Source organism: Parus major, chromosome 4 (genome assembly GCF_001522545.3).
Source record: "Parus major isolate Abel chromosome 4, Parus_major1.1, whole genome shotgun sequence".
NCBI lineage: Eukaryota > Metazoa > Chordata > Aves > Passeriformes > Paridae > Parus > Parus major.
Window position 1 is genome coordinate 31,299,240 of NC_031771.1, and position 12,040 is coordinate 31,311,279.

Consider the following 12,040-nt stretch of genomic DNA (forward strand, 5'->3'; position numbering starts at 1 on the left):
CTGGAAGACTGATGCCAGAGCAAAGGGAACCCAGAGAAACTGTGGCAAGCCCAGACCGGAGCTCATTTTCCTGAAGAACTGCAGCCAATGGGAAAGCCATGCCAGAGCAGAAGAAAAGTGTGAGAAGGAATGAGCTGTGCAGAGAAATTGTTACCTGCTGACTCTACGTGCCCCCAATTCTCCCTGTGCTGGTCAGGGAGAGAGGAGTCTGGAATTAAGCTGAGCCTGGGAAAAGAAGGGAGAAAAGTTGTTGTTTTAACGTGTCTTCTTCTTTACCACTACTCAAACTAGCTACTACATTTTTATTTTAATTGGCAGTACATCTTCTCCCAGTCAAGTTTGTTTTGTCTGCAGCAATAATCGGTCAACAGTATTCCTGATTTTATATTAACCCATGAGCTCTCTCCCTCCAGTTCTTCCTATACTTGTCCTGCTGGGGAGAGGGGCTGTGAGCAGCTGGGTGAATGTTTGGATGTTAGCCAAGACTAACCCACTGCGAGGTAGCCAAGTATGACAAGTACACAACACTCTCAGTGTAGTTGCTGAAAGTATTTTCTGTGGTAAAATACAAGTTACTTTCAGACTTGGAACTAGGGTCAAGTCCATCAAGAGATTCACTGATGGCAGAAAAAAGCCACTTCGTGCAAAGGGAGAAGTAATTGTGAGATTGCCACTGATTTTAGCAAGTTTTGATTTTGGTCATAAACTGTAACTACAGACAGATAGTAAAGTGTTAATTAAATCAAATAACCTACATCATACAGTACATAATAGATGCCATTTTGTTCCTGAACTTGTATCACTAAAATCCATGAAAATCCTGTCACCCTTATGACAGATATGATTGCCAGATTAGGATTTATTTGTCTGACCCTAAAAATGCTACCTATCCAGAATGATATTATAGTCTATAATAAATGAATCATAAAATTCAAAGCAAATGGATAGAGGGATTGCACAGAGGCTAAATAAGAATCGATAAAACAGTCATTCTGAGGGTGGGTTATAGAGTCAGTGCTTTATAGAATCATTCTCTGACAATCCAGTTTGTATTTGTCAGTCTTAATGTTAATTTTCTACAAATTGCTTTGCCCTTTGGGAAAGAAGAAATTTCTCTACAAAGCTGATATGTTGGGGTTGGTTTTTTTTGGTTTTTTTTTTTTTTTTTTAAGAATTACGTATTTAAACTTTTTTTAACAGCATCCCAGTTCCTGAATTTGTGTTTTCACCTACCCAGCAATGAAGGTGATCTATTTTGGTTTCAGTTTGCTTTGTCTGTATTTGACAATTTCATCCAGATAATATTAGTTAGTACTTTTAAGTTATTGTTCATCTTTCCATACTTAGAGAAGAAGAATAAAAGTGGCTAAGATTTGCATTCAGCAAAAATCCTCAGAAAAGGGAAATCTCTTATGGTTTGAGTTTTAAAAGTTTCACTGCAATTTGTCTAAAAAGTGATCTTCAACACCTATGACTGCAGTTTCTACTGACAACACATGCTAATGATCAATTATATGTAATTTTGCCTGAACCAAGCTATTTGAAGCCTTTAATAATTCTAAATGTATTCCTTATAATTTTAAGCACTCTGATCTCCACATAATTGGTTTAAGAGCCTCATTCTGATCAAGGACTTTACACAAGTTGGTAATTCCATTTATTCAAGCACACAATGATACTTGATTGAAATGGCATTTTGAAGATACAAAACTAAGAAATTTTTTTTCTCAATAATTTTACTTCTCTTCAAAGATTAAACTTATGTACCTTGAGAAATATTCTTTATTTTAAATGTACACACATTTCTTACAGAAAATGTAACTATTGTTACATACTGATGTGTTTAACAATAGCATCTTTAAGATGTGACAGGGAACCTGTCACTGAAGCAGTGGTAAGATAATAATACTAATGGCAACAAGAACATAATTTTGAACTGAGAGTTTAGAAACTCTGCCTCACAGCTCTTCATCATTGTCCAGTCAAGAAGCATTTTTGTTATTAACAAAAAAAATTATTCTTGATTCCAAAATATGATCTATTTTGCAAATTTTTTGGTAACAAGTATTTTAATATTAAGACTTACTAATTTAGGATAATAACTGTTTGTTCAGGTTTCTTCCCCTCTGAGTAGCTGATGCATTCTACAGGGAGGTAGCAATGAGGATGGTGTAGCCAGTAATATACTTGTAAGTTACAATACTGTTGTGAATAGTATGGTTGTTGCACAAGGAAAAGGATGGAAAGAGAAAAAAAGAGGGAGTATGCATTTAAATATGTATTTTGCATACTCATCTGTGCGTTATATGAAAGAGCATTGGGATTATGTACCATATGCATGAAGATATATATAGGAAGAAAAGTTTGTATGCATAGGTTACTGATGGAATAGAAGTGACATGCTGAGAAATTATTAGGAAATGCAAGGAAATTTATGTCCTGAACTGTGTCACAAAAGTGCTTTACTCACTTCCTGCAAATGAAGAATATGTTCACTTAGGGCAATTAAGTATGGAGTTAATTTTTTACAACTATTTTAACTGTACGGGCTGGGTTATTATATTTGAACAAACTTATGTTGAAGGGAATCCCAAGGGAACATCTAGGTATCCCACTGCCTGCAGGCAAAGCCAGATATACCTTGTCACTGCTGGCAGATGTCGATCCAAATCTACTTCTATAATCACCATCGGTGGAGTCTGTCAGTGATAGAAACTCCACACTGATATGTGTCAGTGGGTTCTAGTTTTACTAGACTAATTTTAGAAGAGGTTTCCAATACCTGAAACAAGTTGGTCTTGCTGCAATTTAAGCTTATAACTTACAGTGAATACTGTTCACCAAAAGCATGAAGAACAAATGACTCTTTTCCTCTGATCAACAGCAGTCTTTTCCATACTGGAAACTATTCACTCTGTAACCACTCTGTATTTCATCCCAGTGATATGTTTATTACCATATTTTTACCCTGTTCTTTTAATCTTATATATGATTTTGATTTCTCTGATCACTTTATTATCCACTGAATTGGGCTAGGAGGTTTTTCCATTGTCAATGTCTAGAACACCATTGAATAGAGCACAGGATTTACTTCATAAACATAAATTATTTTGGCTTGATAGGATTTGCATCTTTTTCAGTATCTTCCACACATTTAGACATAGTGTGCTGAATTACCTGTCCCTGCATTTTCTAGAAATTGAGGGTAGAATGACAAGAACTTAATTTTCTGACCCTTTTTCACCCACTTTTTGAAGGTCCCTTTTTTAAAGAAGCCCTTTAATTTGCTTTGTTTTTTTAAAGTCATCTGGTAACTGCTTGTTCTCTACAGTTTCTCAAAAGCAATGACTAAGAATTCTGAGACCCTTTCAAATAATTCTGTGAACATTCAGAGAGAATTCATGAGATGATTATAACAATATCATTTTTACAAAAATTACAAAATAGATTAATTACAGACAAAGTCCTATCTAAGCCCTTTTTTTTCTTGTAAATTTTGTGATGATTGAGTTAACGGACTATATGCCATTAATGATTGGTGCATAGGTTTTAAATTACTTTTTCTTACCTTTCTCTCCTTACTGCATTCTTCCTCCACAATGGGACTCATCCCTTCCTTTCATCTTCTTTATAATAATACTAAGTTTGCAATTATTTTTTATTAACCTTGATGTCTTTTGCTAGCTGCATCTCAACTTCTCCTTGACTTCTGCTACTTGTGTCTTGGACTGCTTTGAAGTATTCATCTTTCATTCTTCTTTGACTTTGATCTTCTACTTCAGGCCACTGCAGACTTCAAGATTTAATCTATTTGTCTTCTATGGCTTTCCCTATTCTTCTGCTATTACTGCAATTTAGTCCTTAATATTTTTTCTGTAGAGTAAATGCTACAAGGTGCTCATATTTCTCATTCTTCATGAATTTTATTAGATTGCTAAACACCTGTGGATCTCTGCTAACATAAATACTGTAAAAGGCATGAACCACAAGGATCCAGAGAGCATGGCTGCTCAGATGGTCAGCATTAAGGACACAGCCATCTGTTTTTATGGACAGCTTACATACACTTCAGAATAAGGCATTGTTATGTGGACCTGTCCAAGACCAGAAGCAGAAGACCATCTCAAGACAGGTAGGTCTAAGCAAAGTCCTCACAAGCTTACAACTGAAAGAGAAAACGTCTTAATGGTGTGACATCTCTGCCTGACACTGCATCTAATCTTTCTGACATTCTGTATTGTCGCTAAAGGACATTAAATGATTCACACAACCACTCTCAGTGCCAGAACAAAAACCCATCACTTTATTTTCTGACTCCGGTATTTATAGATTCTTGACAATGACCAGGGATTGGATAATTAAGTTACCACCTTCCCAAGCACACTGGTCATGTGAAACGTCCATCAAAAAAAGTTTCTTAGAAGGAATGTGATAAACAACTTATGTTTACAGGACTTTCATGGGAAAGTAACTAAAACTATGAAAACATTATCAGAAGCCTTAATTTTCAGGGTGACACTGTATAGCCCCAACAAACACAGCAGATGCAACAGGAATTCACAAAAATAGATCCTGGAACTCAGGCCTTCAAAAATACGAGAATTTCTTCTTCATCCAAATTTTTTAAACGCAGGAAGATCTGGCTTTTTATATAATACAAAGCGAAGAACTTCCCCAACCAAACTCAGGAACTCAGATTTGATCAAGCCTATTCAAGAAAAATACCTTGTCCAGAGATAAAATCTGATAATAGAAAAGCATGCAATGAATTTTTGTATTTGCTGTTGTTCAAAAATTCAAAAATTTTTTCTTGTCCAATGAACAATTTAAACTGTATGTTAAAATTTACAACACAATAATAAGCAGTGCCTTGATGCCAAGGACAATCTTCTATCTCTACATATCAATTCTTTTAGATGCAGGAACTCTTCTCATCTGACTGTTCTCAGTGGATCATAAAAAATCTGAAATTTTTCCTATCCCTGAGTTTTATGTGGTACACATGACAGCTTCCAGAAAAAGGCAAATGTCTCCTTGTGTCCTAGTCCCAGATACACCCTTTCAAATCAAACACGGTATGCAGTAGAATTTCTGTGAACAAAACAGTCATAAAATCATAAGATTGATGAAACTTCTAAACCAATGCCTGTTAAGTCCTTCCTGTGTTATTCACAGTCTCCCTGAGAAGATGTTTTCCTATTTTAAGCATCTCTATTTTACTTATTCCGTATACAGGAGTACTCAGCTCCAAGAGCTGTGGCTGATTTTCAGATCTGGCTTTATTTAAGCACCAAAATATGTTTGGCATTGAGTTGACATTTTTGTGTTGGATAGTGATGTGTTTTAACCATCTCACACCATAAAATCTCAATAGGAGCAATTCAGAAGTTGGGTAGGACATTGGTACCCTTTGTGAGCTTGGACTTCTCTAAATTTCTTTCTCACCATTTTCTATAATTAAGTATTCTAGAAGTTTATGGAGAAGGTTCACAGTTTTCTAGTTCATACCCCCTATAGTTTACATTTTCCAAAGTATGTGACTGAAGAAGATCTTCCACATGTTTTTTGTTCTCAGGCAAAAATTAGAAATGAGGATAAACAAAGAGGATGTGATACTGCTCCTATTTTTTACCCACTGAAATTTTCCTGTTTGCTCAAATATGTTGGTCAGAAATATAGATGTACAATTGGAGTTATGCTCAACAAAAGGTACAGTGGGTGATAGTACGATATGAAAGGTATATTTGGTTTGGGTGACCTTATTTCACTATGGATTTTCAGGCCTGAAGTGAGTTATAAGAATAATTTTACAAATTACCTAGGGAAGTAATTCTAGTGCAGACAAAACTAGAAGATAGAGTATGTAATGAAACTTTAAGCTTATAATTCTTTTGAATAAGAATGAAAATAACATGAAAAAACCACATATAGCAGAAGAGTTTGGGGTTTTTTTATTTTCTGTCTGAAACACACACTCCTGTTTTTCTTCACTATGTAGATCACCAGAAGCTTTTAAGAAATGTCTCTGCAACACAGTTTGAAAAAACATTAATTATTCTAATCATTGCGGTTGATTAAACAGGTAGGGGACCCTTTTTGATTCTTCATTTACCACTTTCTCCTCCTTCCTGAGAGTTCTGCACAGCTGGAGATTTTCAGCCCCATTGTAGCCTCCTCATCTTAGTAAAGTTCTTTTGGCATGCTAATTAATCTCCTTCCCAATATTTACTCTCCCTGACCACAAGCCATTGTCTGCTCTTACATCTTATTTTGAAGAGACAGGGTTCTTGAAATTCTTGAATGCTTCTCTTAACAATAGCTCTAGCCTATACATAATGTAGCAAGCAAGAACATTATTTAATGACAAATTTCTAACCTTGAGACTGTTTTCATGGGGTTTTTTTAACACATCACAAAACTGCTTTTCTTTGGAGTTTTTTATGCAAAAATTGAGTTAATTTTTTTTTCTGTTTTGCCAGAACACTAATCAAAACTGTAAGGTTTACTCAAATACTTAAACCAACTTAATCCAATTTATCCAATACAAAAACATTCTGCTTTATACTATATCCTCTTTCAGACTTTTTTGAATCCTATTTATTAAGAAACTAATGTTTTCTTGTTTTATGCATGATGTCCAAAGCAATTTGATACAATATAACATATCTTGTTATTATATACTGAACATACATTGGACATATATTGGCTATCTATTGATTATTACATATTGAATATCCTATCAAGCTTTGTCTTCGTAATAGACCACCTATTATGAGACATTTCTAATGTATTCATTGCAATTGGGACTGTAAAAGAGGATTCAATAAAATCAAAATAATTCCAGTAATGTCTGAAAATGTTCACAATAAGGTGTCATTTATGAAGAAAGCTACCCTTTATCAAAATGTTTTACATGAGAAATACAAGAAACAAGGTTCACATTTTTAGACATCAAAGATGGGTAGCTACAAATTCAGCCTAATGTCATGTCTCTGAAAGATTTAAGTCTTTACAACTTAAAAGGGAACTAGTCTTCACAGAAGTCTTCACAAAAGCAAAAGCTAAGCTGATCACAACAGAACCATCTTGCCTCTTTCTTGTGTCAGTAACTGAGCAAAGGCCTTTCCCCACAAGTATCCTGTATTTTATAGTGATGACAGGTTTATATGCAATACTTTATTGACTAACTGTAGGCTGATGAGTTAACCTATGAAACTAGCTAGAGACTTAGTATATTACTTAGAGTTTGGTTGAACTCACCATGCCACCTCCACCTAAAACATCTCTACTTTGAAATCATAGAATCATTTAGAATAGAAAAGACATTTAAGGTCATCAAGTCCAACCACTAACCAGCGCTGCCAAGCCCATCCCAAAAACCATGGCTGTAAGTGCCACATCTAAATGACTTTAATACCTCCGGGGATGGAGACTCAACCACTTCCATGGGCAGCCTCTTCTAGTGCTTGACAACCCTTTCCATGAAGAAATTTTTCCTAATATCCTAATAACACCTTGAAGCTGTTTCTTCTTGTCACTTGGGAGAAGTGAGCAACCCACACCTGGCTACACCCTCCTTTCAGATAGCTGTAGAGAGCCATAAAGTGTCCCCTGAGCCTCCTCTTCTCCAGGCTCAATAACCCCAGCTGCTCCTCATAAGATTTGTGCTCAAGACCCTTCACCAGCTTCATTGCCCTTCTCTGGACCTGCTCCAGCATCCCAATGTTCTTTCTGTGTGAGTGGCCCAGAACTGAACACAGGATTTGAGGTGTGGCATCACTACCAGTGCCATGAACAGGGGGACAATCACTGCCATGGTCCTGCTAATACAATCTGATGCCGCTATTTCTGATACAAGCCAGGGTGTCACTGGACTTCTTGGCCACCTGGGCACACTGCTGGTCAACCAGCACCCCAGATCCTTTTCCAACAGGCAGCTTTCCAGTTGCTCTTTCCCTAGCCTTCAGTGCTGCATGGGGTTGTGGCTGAAGTGCAGGACCCAGTACTTGGCCTTCTTAAGCAATTAAACAATTTGCCTCAGCTCATTGATGCAGCCAGTCTAGATCCCTCTGTAGACCTTGCAACCCTCCAGCAGATTAATACTCCCACCCAACTTCATTTTAATCTGGAGGACTGCACATATTCAAAAGAATTCTGCTATTAAAATCAAGCTTTGCTTAGTTAACATGATTTTGGAGCAGTGTAAAGCGTTAAAGAAACCTGTATTACAACAGAAGAGGAATCTTAGTCAATTTTACAAAGTCAATCACAAACTACATCTATTCTTGGCTCTGTTTCTAGACCTGTTCATTCTAGACATTTCAGAATTACATGGGTTAACTGGCTTATTTTTCTTCTGCAGAACTGCATGTACAGTTGAAGCCAAGTCCATTCCTAATCAAATACGTAATTTGACAGGAGTACACATTTGTGCCCATTACGTTAATTTGTTTTGGGCCTGTAGGCACTATCACACATGCTGTATGTCTTACCTTGTTACCAATTCAGTCAGAAATGAGAGGAGGCTACGCAATTAAGTACAATTTCTTTACAAATAACCTCCATATAAAGTCTAGGTCTCTGAAATTACGTTTCTTTTTTTCTTATGAATGTGCTGTAATTATTAAACCTTCTGTATAATTTAAAAGTAAGTTAAATTGATAATAAATCTTGCAAAAAAAATATAAAATAGAATTTTTAGGGTATAAATCAGAAGAGCCTCTGCACATTTCTACACAACTATTAAACATGAAAATATCAAATTTACTGCAGGAAAAAAACCTCACAATGACACAATTCTTCATGGAAATTACATTTATTAAAACCACCAATACCTTTCTCATATTTCTGTCACTTCCTGTCTTTCAAAATCACTTCTTTCCAATTAATTTCCTTTTCTGTGGTTTTCAGAATAGAGATACAAAGTTTTTCTTTTGCCTATTCCTTTTCATCTTTTTTCATCACTCCCTTGTTCTCTCACTTTCTTCAGTTAACTGCTTTGGCTGTATTTTATCTTAATAATCATATTTATTATTATTCTATTTCAGAAGCGAAAAACTGATGTGGAACAAGAAGACCACAATAACAAACACCACTGTTCTAGAGTAGAGTTGGCCTTCCAGATTACCAGGACTGATGAAGCTATTGGGAGTAGATTGGTACTAATTTATAGATTATTGCAGCTTCCAGCCTGATCTCTGTGTATTGACCTGGACCTTTTGAATCGGCAGCAATGTTTCACGACTGGCAGCTTGTCTTAATCAAGACATCTAGGAACTAAATATTTTTCCATATGATCATTCTTGTAACTATTTTGATTTTTTTTTTGTCACCTTTAACACATTAAAAATCAGGGAAAAATTTCTAAAACAAACAAACAAAACCAAAAAACCTATAACCAAAAATAAACCACAAACCATCAGAAAATAACCCAAGGAACATAGGAAAGGAACTCCAGTTCCACAGCGCTCCAATTAACAAGTAATCCAGGTAATCAATTAAAATGTGTTAGTGTAAAATAAATAACTTCCTGTAGGAAGCTAATTTTGCTTATTCTGTGGGCATTTTCACACAGCAAAATTTAACAATTTATCCAACCAAACTGAAAGATTTCATTTTGTTGAAATTTAGGTGACCCACAAAAAAGCAGTTTCCATCATAATTAATTGGCTGGAATTTGTAGTTTCTGTATTTCAAAGAATAAGTTTTTGAGTCCTAGACTCCATGATAGAGTCTAGACATCAAAGTCTAGACATTTAGATATGTCTAAACCTCAAAGGAGACTGTAATGAGTTACAGACGATCTAGTTTTGTCACAGAGCCTGGTCAAAAACCTGGAAATTTCTTACCGTCTGGCTTCCTAGGTAGACCATAGGAGAGAATAGGAAAACAGAGTTTAGACAATAAAGAAGTAATTTAGAGATACCAGTAGATGCAATTTGACATTCAATTAAAATTAATTTTTCAATTCAAGGCAATTAAAGCACTGAATTTAGAAAGAAAAAATAATTTCTAAAGTTGGGATTCTACAAATAGTTCTAGAACATTGGCGTTTCATCTCAATTTGACATGGAAGAAAATGTGAAAGGAATGAAATATTGTACACATTGTGAGGAGTCTGGAAAGCCATTTATAAATCTATTGGAAACTCACATGCCCCTTACTTAAAGATGATTTTCTATTAGGATGATCTGTTTCAAAGGGCACAAGATACCATGGGGAGAATTACCATAATTCCAGTCTCAAATCTAAATCCCTCTGAGATGGCAGTTTTTCTGCATCCATAGCAAACATTTTCTCCCTAGCATAGACACATAGTATGCCAAATGGCTGTGCATACAGAGGAAAGCAGGGAGAAGATGTTGCTCGACCTCCTCCACTTACCTTGACAACTATAGGGCTTTAAACGTCTGTAAATTACCCAGAATTTAATCCAGCTAGGTTTAAATAGATTTGTCACAGGTTTAAAATTTCTACAGTGTATTTTGTTATCCTATGGTGCCTTTCTGGACAGCAGTGAAGATGCTACTGTCAGTCTGATGGTAACACACTAGGCTGTCCCCTAGATTCAGCAGTACCCCACCACTAGACCTCAGTTCCTCCAGAGACTCTTAGAAGCTAAACAGAAATGCAGAAATGTACTGACACAGCTGATGGAACTTCCTTCTTTCCTTTCTCCCACTTTGCATGTGGCTAGGCTGCATTCTAGACCATAAGTTGACCTTCTATTAATAGTTCTTCAAATAAAAATTGTTGGGATATTTTGTTAGTTTAAAACATTATGTGTCCGATAGTTTCCCAGTTTATTAAAGTGAAATAATGGTATGTTAATATACAACATACTACTTTGCATTTTAAATTTTTTTATATATCTATGTCACCATAAAAAATTATTGTGATTTACATTTTTATTATATTAACATATATCAAACCCATTTTATCTATACCAACTGAGGAGAGTACAATCTGATTTCTCACTGCTATTTGGTTTGGGAGTTTTTTTGTTTGCTTTGCTTTTTTATTTTTTATAGTTCTCCTTTCCTTCATATCATCAAGGTAAACACAAAGGATCCCAAATTTCCTTTTACCTTCAAACATTGCACAAGCAACATAATTTCCCTATATTACAGATAATAAGCTAGAGTGCTCCCTCCTTGCTCCAGAATTCATTTGAAGGAAGCTGCTTGTGTTTCAGAGAAACCCCCAATACCCAGCATAGTCTCTCCAAATACCAAATATCACTCAAATTGTGAGAGAGAAAGAAGGCTGGACCTTTCTAGATTTTTTTTACTCCTTTGTACAAGTGCAGTTCTGGATTGTATACAGAAATTTAATTTTCATGTATCACTCTGAAGGATATGCTCAATAGAAAAAGGGAGAGTCAGGAACATAGAAGCTGAAACTTGCCAGCATCTTTGAGAATCCAAACCCCAAACTGTTAACACCTTTGAAGGAAGGGTTGCATTGCATTCATTAAGGGATGCAAATCCAGACTAATTGTAGTAAATCAATGTCTGAGTTTTTCCAAAATCGTGCACAGCATCCAGCCTCACGTTTATCAGAACAATATCAAATAATTACCTAATTTTAATAACAGGGTCTCTATCAGATTTAGAGTAACAGAACAGGAACAGTTTTAGCCACATGATGGAAGACTTTCTTTTAATCAAGGTGGAGGAATGTCCCCATTCTTCATAGCTGTAAATTTTTTGTATTGGTGACCACACATCAGAGTCATAATGCTGAGGCTACTCAATCCTTTCTTTTTGAGAGAGATTCACAATAAACAATTACATTTTCACCTAAAGTACCCCTGGAAGAGGGAGAGAATCATGCACCAAGAGAAGTTTAAAAGCCAGCAATGGGTGGATGACATAGAGCTTTCTGGTTTTTGACATTAACTGGTAACTGTCCCAGTAGTCTAAAAATTAACTCCAAGACAGACCATAGATCTCAGACCAAACCAGAAGCTATAGGGATAGGTAGTCTTTTGAGACATGGCACAGACCTTTTTTGACAGTGTCATAAAACTTGCGCCTAG